At 42.8% G+C, this 18051-nt stretch overlaps 1 protein-coding gene across 1 annotated transcript in view; it reads right to left on the bottom strand.

Annotated features, from left to right (window-relative positions):
* Positions 1–18051, bottom strand: part of fxyd6 (FXYD domain containing ion transport regulator 6) — a 71313-nt gene that overhangs the window by 37246 nt on the left and 16016 nt on the right. The window lies entirely within an intron of this gene.

Here is an 18051-nt window from a genome sequence, read left to right as displayed (position 1 = left end):
TTCAGTTTGGATTATTTGGTTACAAAGATATTGTAGGTCATTAATTAGGCAATGAAAAGCCCATTTGATTTCTGAATGCTTATGGGAAGTCAAGGTGTGAAAAGAACAGGGAAGTTAGAAGATCAATGACAGGAGGTGGGTCGATAGGAGGTAAGTGGTCATGTGACAACATCTCTAGAATATGGCCAAGCAAAGCAAGCAACTCTATCTCCCACTTGAATTCTGATTGGTAAATAATTGTTGAAGTGAATTGCAAAGGAATCCCTTGATATCATCACAGGTTCAAACATATTGAGTACACAAACACGGTGAGAGTGGGGTATGCTCTCCAGGAAGCTTGTTCTACTCATGGCAACAACTCCACTTTATTGTACTATCCACAGGTACAAAGTTAGTCTAAAAATGCTGATCCTATTATTGTCCCAGTGACCACAAGTTCAAATGTTCATCAGCTTTGCAGCACTTTGATTGATTCTAAGTTTGTGGAAAAATGTTGGGGGAATAATTTAATTTTAAGCACAATTACTGTACCGCTCCCCTCAGCTCACTCTGTTCTACTGTAAGGAAATTGGGTGGCAGGGTGGAGATATGTCTCTACCAAAGGAGGTGTAAGGTGCTCCTTCCCTCCGCTAGCCTGCAGGTCACTCTAGGGCAAGGTGTAGCACCTGTCCAAGGGTGACCCGATCAGGGTCACATGAAGCCATGGGAGCAGGTGGTGGATGGCCGTATGAGCAGCTGGTGCATATCACAAGTTCTGGTTATGCGATCACTGACGCCAGGTAGGCAATCTCTGAAGAGTATTGATAATGGCTGGGGTCACCAATCTTGTTCTCCAGTTCTGCAGAAGGGTCTTGGCCTGGAACTTTGACTGTGCTCTTTTCCAGAGATGCTGCCTGGCTTGCTGAGTTCCTTCAGCATTTTGTGTGTGCTGCTTCGAGTTCCAGCATCTGCAGATTTTCTCTTGTTTGTGGAGAGCATTCTAACTGGTTGTATCACCATCTGGTTTGGAGGGACCACTGCACAGGACTGGAAAAAGCTGCAGAGTATTGCAAATTCAAGCCAGCTCCATCTTGGGCACTAGCCTCCCCAGCAACAGGGACATCTTCAAAAAGCAATGACTCAGATGACAGCATCCATCATTAAGGACCCCCATCATCAAACACGTGGTCTCTCACTATTACTACCATCAAAAAGCAGGTCGAGAAGCTTGAAGCCATCCACTCAACGTTTTAGGAAAAGCTTCTTCCCTTCCATCATCAGATTTCTGAATGAACAATGAACCCACTAACTCACTATTTTTACTCTCTTTTGTACTACTTATTTAATTTAATTTTTTATATTCTGGTATATTTTTTATTGTAATTTATAGTATTTTTTGTTTTCCATTGTAATGCTGCTGCAAAACAATTTTTTTTGACATACGACAGTGATATTAAACCTAATTCAGATCTGCACCTAACTTCTTTAACAAGAGGATCAGAACGATTGTTAGAATTCTTCTTGAGATAAACACCAGTTTCTTTACCATGAGACTAAAATAAAACTGACCTTCCTTTGGAAGATGGCTAGAGTTTGGCAAGGATCGTAAACATAAATGTGAATGTAGGGAAGAAGAGACTGAACAATAGCTACCAACTGAGTCAAGGTGAGTAGGCAACTGCTTTCGAATGGGTAAACGGAATTATTCAGAGGGCTGTAGGGAAGGGTGAGGGAAGTGAGACATTCCAGATATGATGAGTCAAGTAGTGTCCTTTTCTCCTGTATCAATTATCTGTAATTTTCTGGTTTTCCTCGTGTATCTTTGCCATTTGCTAGGATGTTGGTGGGTGTGCTGATTGCGTTATATCCACTACTTTCCTGGCATGATGGGCTCTTTGTGGTAACAGATAGAAAATATGCTTATTGGTGACCGATTTCTTCAGAGCATCAATATAGAGTCATGAGGTCATACAGGACCACAAAGAAAAAAGCCTCATAATTTTGTATATCTCTATCAAATCCATCCCGTTTCTCATAGAGTCACAGAGCCTGCAAGCAGGCCCTTTGGCCCATCTAGTCCAAGAAAACTGTTATTCTGTCTAGTCCCATTGATCGGCACCTGGAGTATCCATGTGCTTATCCAATCGAACCCACCTACACCTCTTTCACTGGTAGCTTGCTTCACAGTGGCACCGCCCTCTGAGTGAAGAAGCTCCCCCTCAGGTTCCCCTTAAATATTTCACCTTTCACACTTAACCTGACTTTTAGTTCTTGTCTCAACCAATCTCAGTGGAAAAAACCCAGCCTGCATTTTCCCTATCTATACCCTTCATAATTTTACACACCTCTTTCAAAGCTCTGCTCATTCTCATAGAATCATTGAGTCATACACCATCAAAACCCAAATTGTCCACACCGACTATGTTGCCCAGTGAGCAAGTCCCAGTTCCCAGCATTTGGCCCATAGCCGTGTTCATTTCTCCTATACGTGTATTGACCTAGGTGGCTTTTAAATGTTGCAAATTCTCCTGTACTCCAGGGAATAAAATCGTAAGCTATTCAACCTTTCACTATAACTCAGATCCTCAAGTGCCGGCAACATCCTTGTGAATTTTATCTGTACTCTTTCAATCTTACTGATACCTTTCCTGTAGGTAGGTGCAGAATGGCACACAATCTCTACATGAAGGCATCCAGGTGGTAAAGGCAATATATACAACCATGTTATGCAGTATATGCCAAAGTGCTGATTTGATAGCTAGCTTGTGCTATGTTATATAATTTACACCAGAAAAAGAGGCCATTTGGCCCAACTCACTTATGTTAGCCATTTTACTGCATTAATATCCTCTCACCTCCCTCTGTTTAATTATATTGAAATAACCATTGAATATATTTTCATGCATGGTTATCTTCAATTCGATTTGAGAGAAATCACTTCTAAAGAGACAGAGACAGAGAAACACTCAGCACGGTCTGTTGGCCTACCAATTCCAGGCCAAAATCTAACCCCCCAATTACACTAATCCTACATTAATCCTAATTTATTCGCTCATGTTCTTATTAGCTCCCTCAAATTTGACTGCTCACCTACACCCACACCCTAAGGGCAACCTACAGTGGTCAATTAAGCTACCAAACTGCATCTGTTGATGATATAGGAGGAAACTGACACGCAGTCACAGGAAGAACATGTAAACTCTACAGAGATCAGGATTGGACCAGCTGCGTCATTGTGCCGCCCTAGATTAACTTCTGCATTCTTGCCATACCTTCAGGTCCTTAATTTTCTCTGAATGCTAAAAAAAGACATCATGGATTCAAGTAAGTTACAAAATGAGGATGGAAGATTGCCAAATTAACCAGGGGCATACAACAGTTAGTCATTCTTTATTTCATCTGCACAATTTAGTGACATAATGAAGTTGATTTTAAATTAATAACTAATATGTTGAAGCCACACCCTGCGCTTGGGTGGGATTACTTATCCACATTTAGAGTTGATTCTTGGACTCTAAAGAGAGTAGTAGTGAGAGATAGCTTCATAAATTTGTTTTTTTTTCTTGTGAATATTCTATAAATAAACCAGTGATTAATTTATTCCCTGACATATTTGCTTGCTAATTTGGAGACAGCAAGTAATGAGAGAGGTGTTAAAAATCCTTGTGACATGCTTAATATTTATAACAGTGAGACCAAGAAGAGTGTAATTATGGAGTTTCAGCCAGATACAATGGACAAAGTCTCTGCCTATTGAATAAAAATGAAGTGGACTCCATCCCATTTTCTCCCATAAAATAGAAGTTGATAAGACAATTGTTCTTTATTGTTTCGTGCTGATTTTCAGTGCTCAGTGTGTTAAGCACAGTCACTCTATATTCGTGAATGAGAACATAATCAATATGCTTGTATCATAACGCACCTTTAATCAATGGATGATCTCATGGTGCAATTAAATCTGCTCTGTAAATTGGAGTATTTTTCCCTTCAGGGTTACAGTAAAAGCTCTGATAGTGTTGCACTAGTGGGTTTTCTTGCACTCTTGGATGTTACTCCTATTAATACATAAACACACTACATTTATTTCACTTTAATTTTATGCATTCCACAGTATGATTTATTTTCCAGTGACCCAATGGGTTCGAAGGCAATCGGAAATATACAAGCACTCCGGATTCCATTTCCAGTTGCAAACCTCCTCACGTTCTCGACCCCTGGTGCTCTGGACCAGTTTTGGCTGCACACTGCTTTCCATTCTGGACTCCTGGCTTACTTTATGGTCTAATGAATGGCCCAGATGTCAACCCATGAGGATTTCTGAACAGTCAGATGCTGGATTATTGGAGTTCACTTCCTTTCAGTCTCTTCCAGTGGTAATTTCCAGGTTAGATGTGATCATCAGTTTGTTGGCTGGCCACACGTATTACAGAAGAAAGTCTATTCTGCAAAATGTTTGCTAACTTGGAGATGAAAACCACTGAACTATCTCGGATCTAGAATCTTTAACTGATTTGCATAATTTGTGACAATAATCTCAGTTTTCGATGTCACAGATGGGCTCTGTTCTTAACAAAAACTTGGGGCAGAATTATACAGGATAACTGTGAAGAAAAATATGCAGTCATCTTCCCACTCATTTTACAAAGATGCCTCAATGTCCTCGTTTCTTCCAAAGAGGGGAACTAGTTCTCTCTTCATTCCATATTGAATCCTGAACATCTTGAAAATCTTAAACCTAGGCCAGCACAGAGGAGGTTTTGCACCTTATCTAACCTGGAACAATTTAATTGAGCAGTCTGGAATTTATGCCTGGGATCATTTGAAGGGGGTAACATGGAGAGAGTTTTGCCTTGTATCTAACTTTGCATCATACCTATCCTGGGATCATTTGTTGGAGGAGCATAGAAGGTGCTTGATAACTAACCCATGCTATTCCTGCTCTGTGGGTGTTTGATGACAATAAGAATCATTCAATTTGCGTTTGATTTCTCCAGTGCTGAGGAGACCACGTTGTGAACACCAAATTTGATTGGAAGAAGTATAAAGGAATCTCTGAGCAAATAAAGATAGAATGACTTTAAGTTCAAAAGTAAAATGTCATCAGAGATTGAAAGCATCACTCACTTGTTGGTTACTCACCTTGCAGGATAAGCTGTTGCTTTCTAGAATGCTCTGAATTTAATTTTTTTTGGATTTAAAAAGAGAAATAGGAAATTACAGGGAAGGGTCAAGAACACAGGGGCAAATTACAGTGAAGGTCATCCTGTCGAAAGGGAGGGGCTGACTGAGTGTTGTTTCCACTCTAGTAATAGCTGGGTTGCATTAGAATGTCATGTTCCTAGTGTGATGGAAAGTCTCCTCAACATATTCAAAGAAGCCATCAATTTTTCAAATAAGAAAAATGACTTGGCTTTTCGCCAGTCTCTGCTCAATGGAAAAGCTGCTTCAGTTGAGCGGGTTCATTATACACAGCCTTCGTCTGCCAACCCTCCACTATTGTCCTGGAATCTCTAGGTAGTGAAGACTAATCTCCAAGCACGAATGAGTCTGAAATTCCGGAGAGTAACCACGCTGGAACATTGACAAATAAAATTCTTTTCAGCATTCACATCAGTGAGTGATAAAAACATATTGGAGATATTCTGAAGGGAACTGAATGCTGCTCGGAAACAAAGGATTTTTGACTCGATCATTTTTGACACTCAGTTTTCTAACAGGGCTTGTTCACCTTCTAAATGGCCTGTGGGAATTCAATTTGATGAAGATTGATGGACATTCCAGGTAACCAATGGTGATGCACTGTGGGCAGCATGGTTGGAAGTGATCTTCCATTGAATGGTACAGGAGACAACAGGCTGATAGGTCAGAGTGGGGAATTAAAGTGGCAGGCGACAGGAATCTCAAGATACCCCTGTTGGTGTTAAAGTGATCACCCAATCTGCCTTTGCTTCTCCTGTGTGGTTTTCTAGATTTAAGAGTGTGAAAGATACCCTGCCTATGCATAAACACACTCAGTGGCCAGTTTATTATACCTACTGGAGTGGCCACTGAGTGTATGTTCATGGTCTTCTGCTGCTATAGCCCATCTATGTCAAGGTTCAACGTGCTGTGCGTTCAGAGATTCTCTTCTACACACCACTGTTGTAACACGTTGTTATTTGAGTTACTGTCGCCTTCCTGTCAGCTTGAACCAGTCTGCCATTCTCCTCTGACCTCTCTCATTACAAGGCCTTTACGCCCACAGAACTGCCACTCACACCATTTCTCTGTAAACTCTAGAGATTGCTGTGTGTGAAAGTCCCAGGAGATCAGCAGTTTCTGAGATACTCAAACCACCCCGTCTGGCACCAACCATCATTCCATGGTGGAAGTCACTCAGATCACATTTCCTCCCGAATTCTGATGTTTGGCCTGAACAACATCTGAACCTCTTGACCATGTCTACATGCATTGAGTTGCTGCCACTTGATTGACTGATTCGATATTTGCATTAACAAGCAAATAAAGTGGCCTAAAGGGTACCTAATAAAGTGGCCACTGAGCTTGGACATAGTTTAATTGCCAAATAGAAATCTAAGAAGTGTCTTCATGCTTCCATCAGAATGAAATGATCAACATTTTAAACTTATTTAAGCTTTTTTGGACTGTGATTAGAAATATTAAAGTGGACAAGACTGCTTACTCCCAGGCTGTTTCAGGGCTTTGGGTGCCAAGGTAACATTTTGCCAACTGCGCAGTTTAGCATCTGCTGACAAGGTTGTGAGGAGATGTGATTTTTATATGATGAAATGTGACAATCTTTTTAATATTATAAATGTGGCAGGGAGCTGTGACAATGGAAGATCAGTTCCTTGCTTAACAATGAACTGGTTGACCACCTAGAACTTTCTCTCAATTCTGGTGCTCTCACTCATATAGACACTTCATAATTTGTGAAGTGGTTCACTTTGGAAGATCAAGCTTGAAGTTGGAGTACAGGGTTAATGTCAGGATTCTTAGCAATGTGGAAAAACAGAGGGATCTTGGGGTCCACATTCATAGATCCCTCAAAGTTAATGTGCAAGTTGATAGGGTTGTTAAGAAGACGTACAGTGTACTGGCTTTCATTATAGAGCCACAAGGTAATGTGGTTAAACCACACATGGAATATTGTGCTCAGTTCTAGTTACCTCATTACAGGAAGGATGGGAAATTTTAGAAAGGGTGCAGAGGAGATTTACCAGGATGCTGTCTGGATTGGAATGTAGGTCTCATAAGGATAGGCTGAGTGAGCTGGGGCTTTTCTCTTTGGAGCGAAGGATGATGAGAGGTGACTTGATAGAGGTGTACAAGATGATAAGAGGCATAGATTGAGGGGACAGCCAGAGACTTTTTCCCAGGGCAGAAATGGCTAATACAAGGGGCATAATTTTAAGGTGATTGGAAGGAAGTATTGGAGGGATGTAAGAGGTAAACTTTTGCACAGAGAGTGGTGGGTGCATCAAATGTGCTGCCTGGTTCATAGAGGCAGATACATTGGGGACATTTAAGAGAACGTTAGGCACATGGATGATAGAAAAACAGAGGGCTATGTGGGAGGGAAGTGTTAGATTGACCTTGGAGTAGTTAAAAGGTCGGCACAATATCTTGCACCGAAGGGCCTGCACTGTGCTGTAATATTCTATGTTCTATCCTGTGAATGAATCATAAGAAGTCTGAGTAGACCTAGAGGCCTAATGGTCTTGAGTTTTACTCAGCAATTTGTGGAGACAGCCTGAAATAAATTTGACGAAGTTACATCTTTACCTCAGAGTAATGACAAAGCCCAGTCAGTAGAGGGAGTGTCTGCACTCCGCCTCTGAAATTCAGTAGGAAACTGTGCAGTGACCCAACAAGCAGGTTTGGGCATGAATTGCTGGGCAATTATCTCTGTGTTTGCTGCTCAAAGAGGTTATTTGCTCATTACAATATGAGTTAGATAAAAGGATTAAGCTGCAAACCTTATCTGAGGGATCTTGGACAAATTGAAACATTAACAATCATAGCTGGTTATGGAAGGCGTGAACAGCAGCATCCTGGCTGAGAGGGAGGGTATGCTTGACTAGTCTCCCACCACCATAGTTACAACAAAACAAGATTTGCATTGGTATGGTGAATATCCCTTTTACATCCCCTTCAGAACATCCTAAGTGAATTAAAGTTCTTCTCAAATGCAGGCAGTGTTGAAATGAGAGTAAATTTTTGCACAACAAAGTCCCATAGACAGCAAATAGATTATGAGAAAAATAGTGTTTTTTGTTTTTGGTAGTGTTAAATGAAAGATAAATGTGAGCCAATGGGATAACACTCCAGATCTTTACTGAAACACGAAGAGGCACTCCAGTGGCTCTACTTCATTAGATGTTCGAGGACACTTGGTATGTCACCAAAGGCCAGCAACTTTCTGCAAATGCATCGTGAAGAGAATTCTGGGCGGTTGCATCACTATCTGGCATGGCGGCTCCCATGCACTGGATTGAAAGAGGTTGTAGAGTCAGCCGGCTCCATCGAGGGCACATCTCCCCACCATCAAAAACATTTCAAAATAGCATCCATCATTAAGGATCATCACCATCCAGAACATACCCTTTTATCACTGCTACCGTTAGGAACAGGTACAGGGGCCTGATGACATATACTCAATATTTTAGGAACAGCTTCTACCCCTCCTTCATCAGATTTCTGAACGGTCCATGAATCCCTCAACACTACCTTGCTATTTTGTGCTCTTTTTTCACTACTTACTTTTATACTTAGTATAAATTATAGTACAAATCAACGGTGGTGACAAATCAGCATCTAGGAGGGAGATTGACAATCTGGCTGAGTGGTGCCACAACAACAATCTCTCTCTCAATGTCAGCAAGAACAAGGAGCTGATTATTGAGTTCAAGAGAAGGAAACCGGAGGTTCATGAGCCAGTCATCAAACGTTGTCACAGGAAAGCAGCATCCATCATCAGGGACCCCACCACAAGACCATGCTCTCTTCTCACTGCTGCCATCAAGAAGGTGGTACAGGAGCCTCAGGACTCACACCACCAGGTTCAGGAACAATTATTACCCCCCAACCATCAGGCTCCTGAACCAGAGGGGATAACTTCACTCAACTTCAATAGCCCCATCATTGAAATGTTCCCACAACCTAGGGACTCACTTTCAACTTCATCTCTTCATCTCATGTTCTTCATATTTATTCCTTATTTATTTATTATTTATTTCTTTTTGTAGTTGCACAGTTTGTTGCACACTGGTTGAACAACTCAATTGTTGTGGTCTTCCATTAATTCTGTTAAGGTTATTATTCTATTATGGATTTATTGAATATTACCTGCAAGAAAACAAATCTCAGGGTTGTAGATGGTAACATATATGTACTTTGATAATAAATTTACTTTGAGCTTTGATAATCAATCTGAGTCAGACTCTGACATGCCATCGTCTTATTACTACCATCAGGGAGGATGTACAGGAGCCTGAAGACCCACAGCTTATCATTTTAGGAACAGCTTCTTCCCCTCTACCATCAGATCTGAACAGTCCGTGAACCTGTGAACGTTACCTCTGTATTCCTCTTTCACGCAATTTACATATTTATTTATTATGGTAACTTATTGTAATTTTTTTATGCCTTGCACCATACTGCTGACAATTTCACAACATATAAACTTGATTCTGATTCTGGAATGGCCACCATAGAAGAGGAGCTACAGGAGTTTGAAGACCTGATTCTGATTTGGCGACAACAGTGGAATATCCAGACGTTTCATTGGTAAGGCAATACCTCGGCCAATGCCACACTGCTGCAGTGGACTGTTTCTGTGTTCAAGCCTGCACAGGTAAAGTGCTACAAATGATGACTGGCATTTGTGATATCTCTCCTGGCAAGGGAGCAACAACATATTCCTGTTCCTGCCATTGTGGCAGAGTGAAAGGGAACCCACTAAATGTAGCGGCTGGGAACTGCATGACTGCCTCAGGCTTTTAAGAAACATATGAATTCCTGCCCTTTCCTTTATGGACTGAACGCGTGCAGGATGTTCAGTGACTGCTGCTGGAAAAGAATCTTTCAGAATATAATGTACTGACAACGCACATTGCTGCTGTCATGCTGTGTGTTTTTGTAAGCTTGCTGCTGGGTTTGCTACAGAACAGCCTTTCAAATGGATGACCCAGGATGTTGACAGAGGGAGGGTGAAACAGTGATCAGCCAGCCAATGCAAGAATGGGAGCCTTAATCCTTCAGCGATGTCTGTCAGCCATCTCAGACTACATACATTCCGATTTCATATTTCAACTCAAGCTTGCCTTCCAAAAGCAGAATTAAGAGAATGCTTTTGGCATTTAAAAGCCTAAAACCAGCTAAATCCTCAATCATTTTCAAAGAAGAGTGAAGCAAAAGCTCAGGTCCTTTGGCCCTTGATGTTTCCACCAAACGATGTCAAATTAAAGTAAATCTCTTCTATCCACACTTGATTGATACCTGTGGTGAACTATGTGCCTGTCTGGACACGCCCCCTGCTGACTGCTCCTGTGGCTCCTCCCACAGGCCCCTGTTTAAAGGAGATCTGAGGCCTGACGCTCGGCCTCAGTCTCCAGGACATAGTATGATGGACACTCACTCCTGGTTCCTTCTTCCAGTCAATAAAAGCCGATATCTCGCCTTACGTCTCAGTGTGAGTTATTGATGGTGCATCAATACCCCACCATTCTCTGTGTATATTCATGTGTCCATTTAACAACCTCACTAACATCACTATTGTATTTGCTTCCCTGGCAGCCTGTTTCAGGCACCCCTACTCTCAGTGTGAAAACGTACCCCGCACACCTCTTTTAAACGTCCCCCAACATTTTAAATGCATTCCTTTCAGTATTTGACCTTTCTACTGTTTACTCTCTCTATTCCTCTCATAAGCTTATAAACTTCTATCAGGTTTCCTCACAGCCTTTGATGCCTCAGAGCAAATAAACTGAGTTTGTCCGACCACACCTTATTGCTCATACACTCTAATGCAGGCCGCAAACTGGTAAACCTCGTCTACAACCTTCACATCCTTCCTATAACTGGGTGACAAACCAAACCCTCACATGCGCTGTCACCCCTTACACAGAATACCTCCTTGCCCTGACCTCTACATCATTCCCAATACCAACCACACCTTTTTCTCCTTTGTCCTTCCTCCTTTCACAGTCTCCCCGCCTCTGCTTCTCACTAAAGCTGCATTAAATTGAAGCCTGTCCAATGTCATTACGTTTTCTGCACCCTTAAACCACACCCAGATTCCCTAGGTACTGACTCAGGCTCAGCTAATAAACTAACTAGTTACAGCTATTAGTATTGATGTAAGTTAAATTGAAGTTCTAAATATAAAACTCCAAACTAAGTGCTAGCTACGAGGAAAAAAACTGGATAAGTTGTTGCTTTCTTTAAACGAGAGAAGGCTGCAGTAAGACTTAATTCAGGAAAGAATAAACAGCAAAATCTACTAACTTCAAATGAGGGATCAAAGTAACTGGTAGCAGGATTAGAGGAACAATTAAGACTCTGAGGCTCTGGAAATCACTGCTTTCCAAGGGAGTCAAGGTAGAAACCCTTACCATGTTACATCCAATCAATTCTCCCCAGATTCTACCACTCACCCACACATTAGGGGCAATTTGCAGTGGCATATATACCGATTGGCATATCATTGAGGTGTGGGTGGAAATGGGAGGTTCTGGGAAAACTCATACGGTCTCAGGGAGAGCAGGCAAGCTCAAGGTTGAACCTAGGTCACTTGAGTTGTGAGACAGCAGCCACTGTGTGATTGAAGGTCTGTGACCTGAAAGGCTCCAGATGAAAGAATGCAAGGAATATTGTGTTTGGTTCTGATTGGCTTATTATAGGAACAACATGGAGGCTTTAGAGAGGGTGCAGAGGAGATTCACCAGGATGCTGCCTGGATTAGAGAGGGTGCAGAGGAGATTTACCAGGATGCTGCCTGGATTAGAGAGAGTGCAGAGGAGATTTACCAGGATGCTGCCTGGATTAGAGAGGGTGCAGAGGAGATTCACCAGGATGCTGCCTGGATTAGAGAGGGTGCAGAGGAGATTCAGCAGAATGCTGCCTGGATTAGAGAGGGTCCAGAAGAGATTGACCAGGAAGCTGCCTGGATTAGAGAGGGTGCAGAAGAGATTGACCAGGACGCTGTCTGGATTAGAGAGGGTGCAGAGGAGATTCACCAGGATGCTGCCTGGATTAGAGAGGGTGCAGAGGAGATTTACCAGGATGCTGCCTGGATTAGAGAGGGTGCAGAGGAGATTTACCAGGATGCTGCCTGGATTAGAGAGAGTGCAGAGGAGATTCACCAGGATGCTGCCTGGATTAGAGAGGGTGCAGAGGAGATTTACCAGGATGCTGCCTGGATTAGAGAGGGTGCAGAGGAGATTCACCAGGATGCTGCCTGGATTAGAGAGGGTGCAGAGGAGATTTACCAGGATGCTGCCTGGATTAGAGAGGGTGCAGAGGAGATTCACCAGGATGCTGCCTGGATTAGAGAGGGTGCAGAGGAGATTCACCAGGATGCTGCCTGGATTAGAGAGGGTGCAGATGAGATTTACCAGGATGCTGCCTGGATTAGAGAGCATGTCTTATGAGAATAGGTTGATTGAGCTAGGTCTTTTCTCTTTAGAGTGAAGGAGGATGAGAGGTGACCATCCTTGAACATCTGGACAGCAAAGATGCACACATCAGGATGCTCTTTATTGATTACAGCTTGGCATTTAACACCATCATCCTCTCAAAACTAATCAGTAAACTGCAAGACCTGGGCCTCAATACCCCCTTGAGTAATTGGATCCTGGATTTCCTCACTTGCAGACCCCAGTCAGTCAGTTCAGATTGGCAAAACCATCTCCTCCACCATCTCCATAAGCACAGGAGCCCCTGTGTCTACTCGCTTTACACCTATGACTGTGTGGCTAAGTACAGCTCCAACTCCATATACAAGTTTGCTGATAACGCCACTGTTGTGGGCTCTATCAAAGGTGGTGATGAATCAGCACACAGGAGGGAGATTGCAAACTTGGCTGAGTGATGTAATAATAACAACCTTTCACTCAATGTCAACAAGATCAAGGAGCTGATTATAGACTTCAGGAGAGGGAAACCAAAGGTCCATGAGCCAGTCCCCATCGGAGGATCAGAGGTGGAGAGCGTTAGCAACTTTAAATTTCTCAGTGTTATTATTTCAGAGGACCTGTCCTGGACCCATCATATAAATATAATTGCAAAGAAAGCATGACAGAGCCTCTACTTTTAGATAATAGAATTGACAGCTTTGTGGCAAAGTTTGTGGGTGATATGAAGGTAGGTGCAGGGGTAGGTAGTGCTGAGGAAGCAATGAGATTGCAGCAGGACCTGGACAAACTGAAAGAATGGGCAAAAAAGTGGCAGATGGAATACAGTGTTGGGAAATGTATGATAATGTATTTTGGTAAAAGGAACAATAGTGCAGACTATTATCTAAATGGGGAGAAGGTTCAAGCATCAGAGGTGCAAAGGGACTTAGGGGTCCTCATGCAAGGCTCCCAGATGGTTAATTTATGGGTTGAGTCTGTGGTAAAGAAGGCAAATACAATGTTGGCATTTATTTCAAGGGAAATAGAATATAAAAACAAGGAGATAATGCTTAGCTTTTATGAGACACCAGAGAGACCACATTTGGAGTATTGTCAACAGTTTTGGGCCCCATCTCTTAGTAAAGATGCGTTGTCATTGAAGAACAGTCCAGAGGAGGTTTGTGAGGATGATTCTGGGAATGAAGGGCTTAACATATGAGGAGCATTTGCCAACTTTGGGCCTGTACTCACTGGAATTTAGAAGAATGTGGGGGATCTCACTGAAACCTACCGAATGTTGAAAGGACTCGATAGGGTGGATGTGGAGAGGATGTTAAGGGGTGACCTTTTAGAACCGAAGTAAGGAGGATTTTTTTAAAGCCAGAGAGTAGTGAATCTGTGGAATGCTCTGCCACACCCTGGTGTGGAGGCCAAGTCTGTGGGTATAGTTAAGGTGGAAAGGAAATGGCAAGGAGGCAGGTGTATGGGGTGAGTGGGATCTGGGATCAGCCATGATGGAATGGCAGAGCAGACTCGATGGGCTGAATGGCCTAAATCTGCTCCTATGTCTTATGATCTTACTTCCTCAGGAGTCTGCAGAGTTTTGGCATGTCATCAAAAACTGTGGCAAACTTCTACAGATGTGAGGTGGAAAGTGTGCTGACTGGCTGCATTACAGCCCGGTACGGGAACACCAATGCCATTGAGTGGAAAATCCTGCAGAAGGTAGTGGATTTAGCCCAGTACATCTCGGGTAAAACCCTCCCAACCATTGAGCATATCTACGTGAAACACTGTTGTAGGAAAGCAGCATCCATCAGCAGGGATCCCCACCACCCAGGCCATGCTCTCTTCCCACTGCTGCCATCAGGGAGAATGTACAAGTACTGTACCTCAGGACTCGCACCACCAGGTTCAGGAACAACCCCTCAACCATCAGGTCCTTGAACAAAAGGTGATAGCTACACTCATTTAAGGACTCTGTTATATTGTTATTTCATGCTTGTTACTGTATTTATATCTGCATTTGCACAGTTTGTTTACAGATAACAGTTCCTGATGTTTACAATTTACAGTTACTGTTCTATAGATTTGCTGAGTATGTTGTTCATTGACCCTGGTTACACTTACTGTTCTATAGATTTGCTGAGTATGCCTGCAGGAAAAAGAATCTCAGGGTTGTATGTGGTGACATGTATGCACTCTGATAATAAATTTTACTTTGAACTTGATAGAAGTGTGCAAGATGATAAGAGGCATAGATTGAGTGGACAGCTGGAGACTTTTTCCCCGGGGTGTAAATGGGGGCAAAAGTTTAAGGTGAGTATGGGGGGGGGGGTGATGTCAGAGTAAAAACTCATAGAGTGGTGGGTGCATGAAACACCCTGCCAGGGGTGGGGGTAGAGTCAGAAACATTAGAGACGTTTAAGAAATGCCTAGATAGGCACATGGATGATAGAAAAGCAGAGGGCTATGTAGGAGGCAAGGGTAAGATTGATCTTAGAGTAGGCTAAAATGCCAGCACAGCATTGTGGTGTGAAGGGCCCTGACCAATTCATTTTCACCATGGATCAGCAGTCCCTATACACCTTTATCCCCCATCCAGAAAGCCTTAAAACTCTCCACTTCTTTCTCAATAAATGAACCAACCAGTTCTCTTCCACTACCACCATCCTCCATCTGGCAGAACTGGTCCCCACCTTCAACAATCTTTACTTTGGTTCCTCCCACTTTCTCTAGACTCGAGGTATAGCCATGGTCCTCAGCTATGCCTGCCTTTTCGTTGTCTACATAGAACAGTCCACATCCCAAGCCTTCCCCAGTAATGCTCCCCTCTGTTTCATGCACCTCTGTTGAGCACGTCGATTTCATCAACTTTGCCTCTGACTTCCACCCTGCCCTTAAATTCACTTGGTTCATCTCGGACACCTCCCTTCCCTTTCTCGATCTCTCTATCTCCATCTCTAGAGACAAACTATCGACCAGCATCTTTTATAAACCTACCGATTCCCATGGCTATCTTGATTATACCTCTTTACACACAGTCTCCTGTAAAAATGATATTCCCTTTTTCCTCACCCGTATCTCCTCCATTTCCTGAACATCTGCACTCACCCCATCTTCCCATTGCCTTAACGGTGACAGAGTTCCTCTTGTCCTTACCTACCACCCCATCAGACTCTGCATCCAACACATCATCCTCCGCAACTTCTGCCGTCTCCAAAGGGATCTCACCATCAAACACATCTTTACCTCCCTCCACCCCCACTTTCCATTGAGATCTCTCCCTCTGTGATTCCCTTATCCATTCGTCCCTTCCCACTAATCTCCCTCCTGGCACTTATCCCTTCAAGCAGCTAAGTGCTACACCTGCCACTCTCCTCCTCTCTCACTTCCATTCAGAGCCCCAAACAGTCCTTCCAGGTGAGGCAACACTTCACTGTGAATCCTCTGGGATTGTCTATTGTGCCCAGTGCTCCCAATGCAGCCTCTTCTACATTAGTGTAACCTGTTGTAAACTGGGGGGCCACCATTGAGTACCTCTGCTCCATCCACCAAAAGCGGATCTTCCCATTGTTCAAATGTTTTAATTCCAATTTCCAATCCTGTTCTGACATGTCGGTCCAAGGCCTCTTGTGCCAAGATGAGGCCACCCTTAGAGTGGAGGAGCAACACCTTATATTCTGTCTGGGTAGCCTCCAACCTGATGGCATGAACATCGATTTCTCCAACTTCCAGTAAAAAAAATCCCTCCCGCTCCTCTTTTCTTTAATTTCCCACTCTGGCCTCTTACCTTTTCTCACCTGCCTATCACCTCCACCTGGTGTCCCTCCTTTTTCCCTTTCTCCAATGTTCCAGTCATATCAGACTCCTTCCACTCCAGTCCTTTATCTTTCCTACCCACCTGGCTTTATCTATCACTTTCTAGCTATCCTCCTTACCCTCCCCACACCTTTTTATTCTGGCATCTTACCCCTTCCTTCTCAGTCCTGATGAAGGGTTTTGACCTGAAAACATTGATATTTATTTCTGACAAGAGGATGTGCCTGACCTGCTGTTCCTCCAGCACTTTGTGTGTGTTGCTCTGGATTTCCAACATCTGCAGAATCTTTTGTGTTTATGATGTGCTGTATTGTTCCATCTTCTTTGTTCTATGTGCAGTAAGATTAGGCTGAGTAGTGGCAAATTCCTACACTTAGAAAAGCTATTGAAATTGCACTTTGTTGCAGTCACTGTGTTCCACCGCTCTGCTATGATGTACAAAATCTTCCTTTGCACTGTCCTTTTAAACAGATCCATCAGACATGACTTAGAGGTGATTAAGTGTTTTTTTTATTACATTGATGCATCAAACATTCACAAAAAAGGAATTAACTAAAAGAAGAAAACTCCTTTTGCCCTCTCCTATTGTACCATGATTTAGTTATAGAACAAATCTCCCTCAGCAGTGCCCAGTGCTAGATCTGAACTTTACCAAATGACATCCAGCGCTTCTTGTACTGGGCTACTTTTACAACCTCTCTGACAAGAAATGCTAATTATGGGGTATTTTCATCCTTAATCCAAAGGTTTATGGTGACATGGGAATGATTTGAAAGGAACAGAGGGTGGTATAAGTGCCAGAGGAATTCGTTGAAGGAGGTCACAATGACAACTCTTAAAAGATTGTTGGACAGATGCAGGGATAGGACAGGTTCAGAAGGCTATCAGTCTAGCTTGAATGGGCATTTTGGTCAAGACTGACAAGTTGGGCCTGTTTCTGTGCAGTATGACTCTCTATTGCTTGAGGAACTGGGTTGCAGATCTTAGCTCACATGGCTTTCTTACAATTACTTTAGATTATAGTTTGCTTCCATTAATTCATATGTCATGGGTGTAACTTGAGCATGCTTCCTGTTTGAGTCAAGGTACAATTGTAATTCCAGTCACATAGAAACATCTCAGGCTTCAAGAATTTGAAACTTGCCTTGAAAAAGGGCAGGGCAGAAGCAAATGATATTATACAAATGAAAATGGATCCAACTTCAATCCAATTACTCTTGCTCTTCCTCACTGCCCCATTACTTTATTTAAGTGAAATGGAAATTGAAAATGATGCAAGTACTCAGCAGGTCAAGCAGCATATGTGAAGAAAGAAATCGTTTTAACATTTTAGGCCAAGGACCCTACATTAGAACTGACTTTGATCAGAGTAGCAGTTCTATTTTTAACTGAGATTTCCATTTTCTATCTTTGCCCATCAGTGGCTCAGTGAGTGGCAGTTCTGAGCCATGAGATTGTGGACTGGAATCGTGCTCCAGAGAATTGAGTGTACAGTCACTGTAATGCTGAAGGAGTGCAACACTGTTGGAGAAGCAGTCTTTCAGATGAAACTTTAAAGAGAGCTCCTCTCCTACTTATCCTTGGCCCAACGTATTGATGCAATTATGAAAACGGTACATAAGTGGTGATACAG

The sequence above is a fragment of the Hypanus sabinus genome, chromosome X2 (genome assembly GCF_030144855.1).
Source record: "Hypanus sabinus isolate sHypSab1 chromosome X2, sHypSab1.hap1, whole genome shotgun sequence".
Lineage (NCBI taxonomy): Eukaryota > Metazoa > Chordata > Chondrichthyes > Myliobatiformes > Dasyatidae > Hypanus > Hypanus sabinus.
This window is presented reverse-complemented; position numbering and strand designations above follow the sequence as displayed.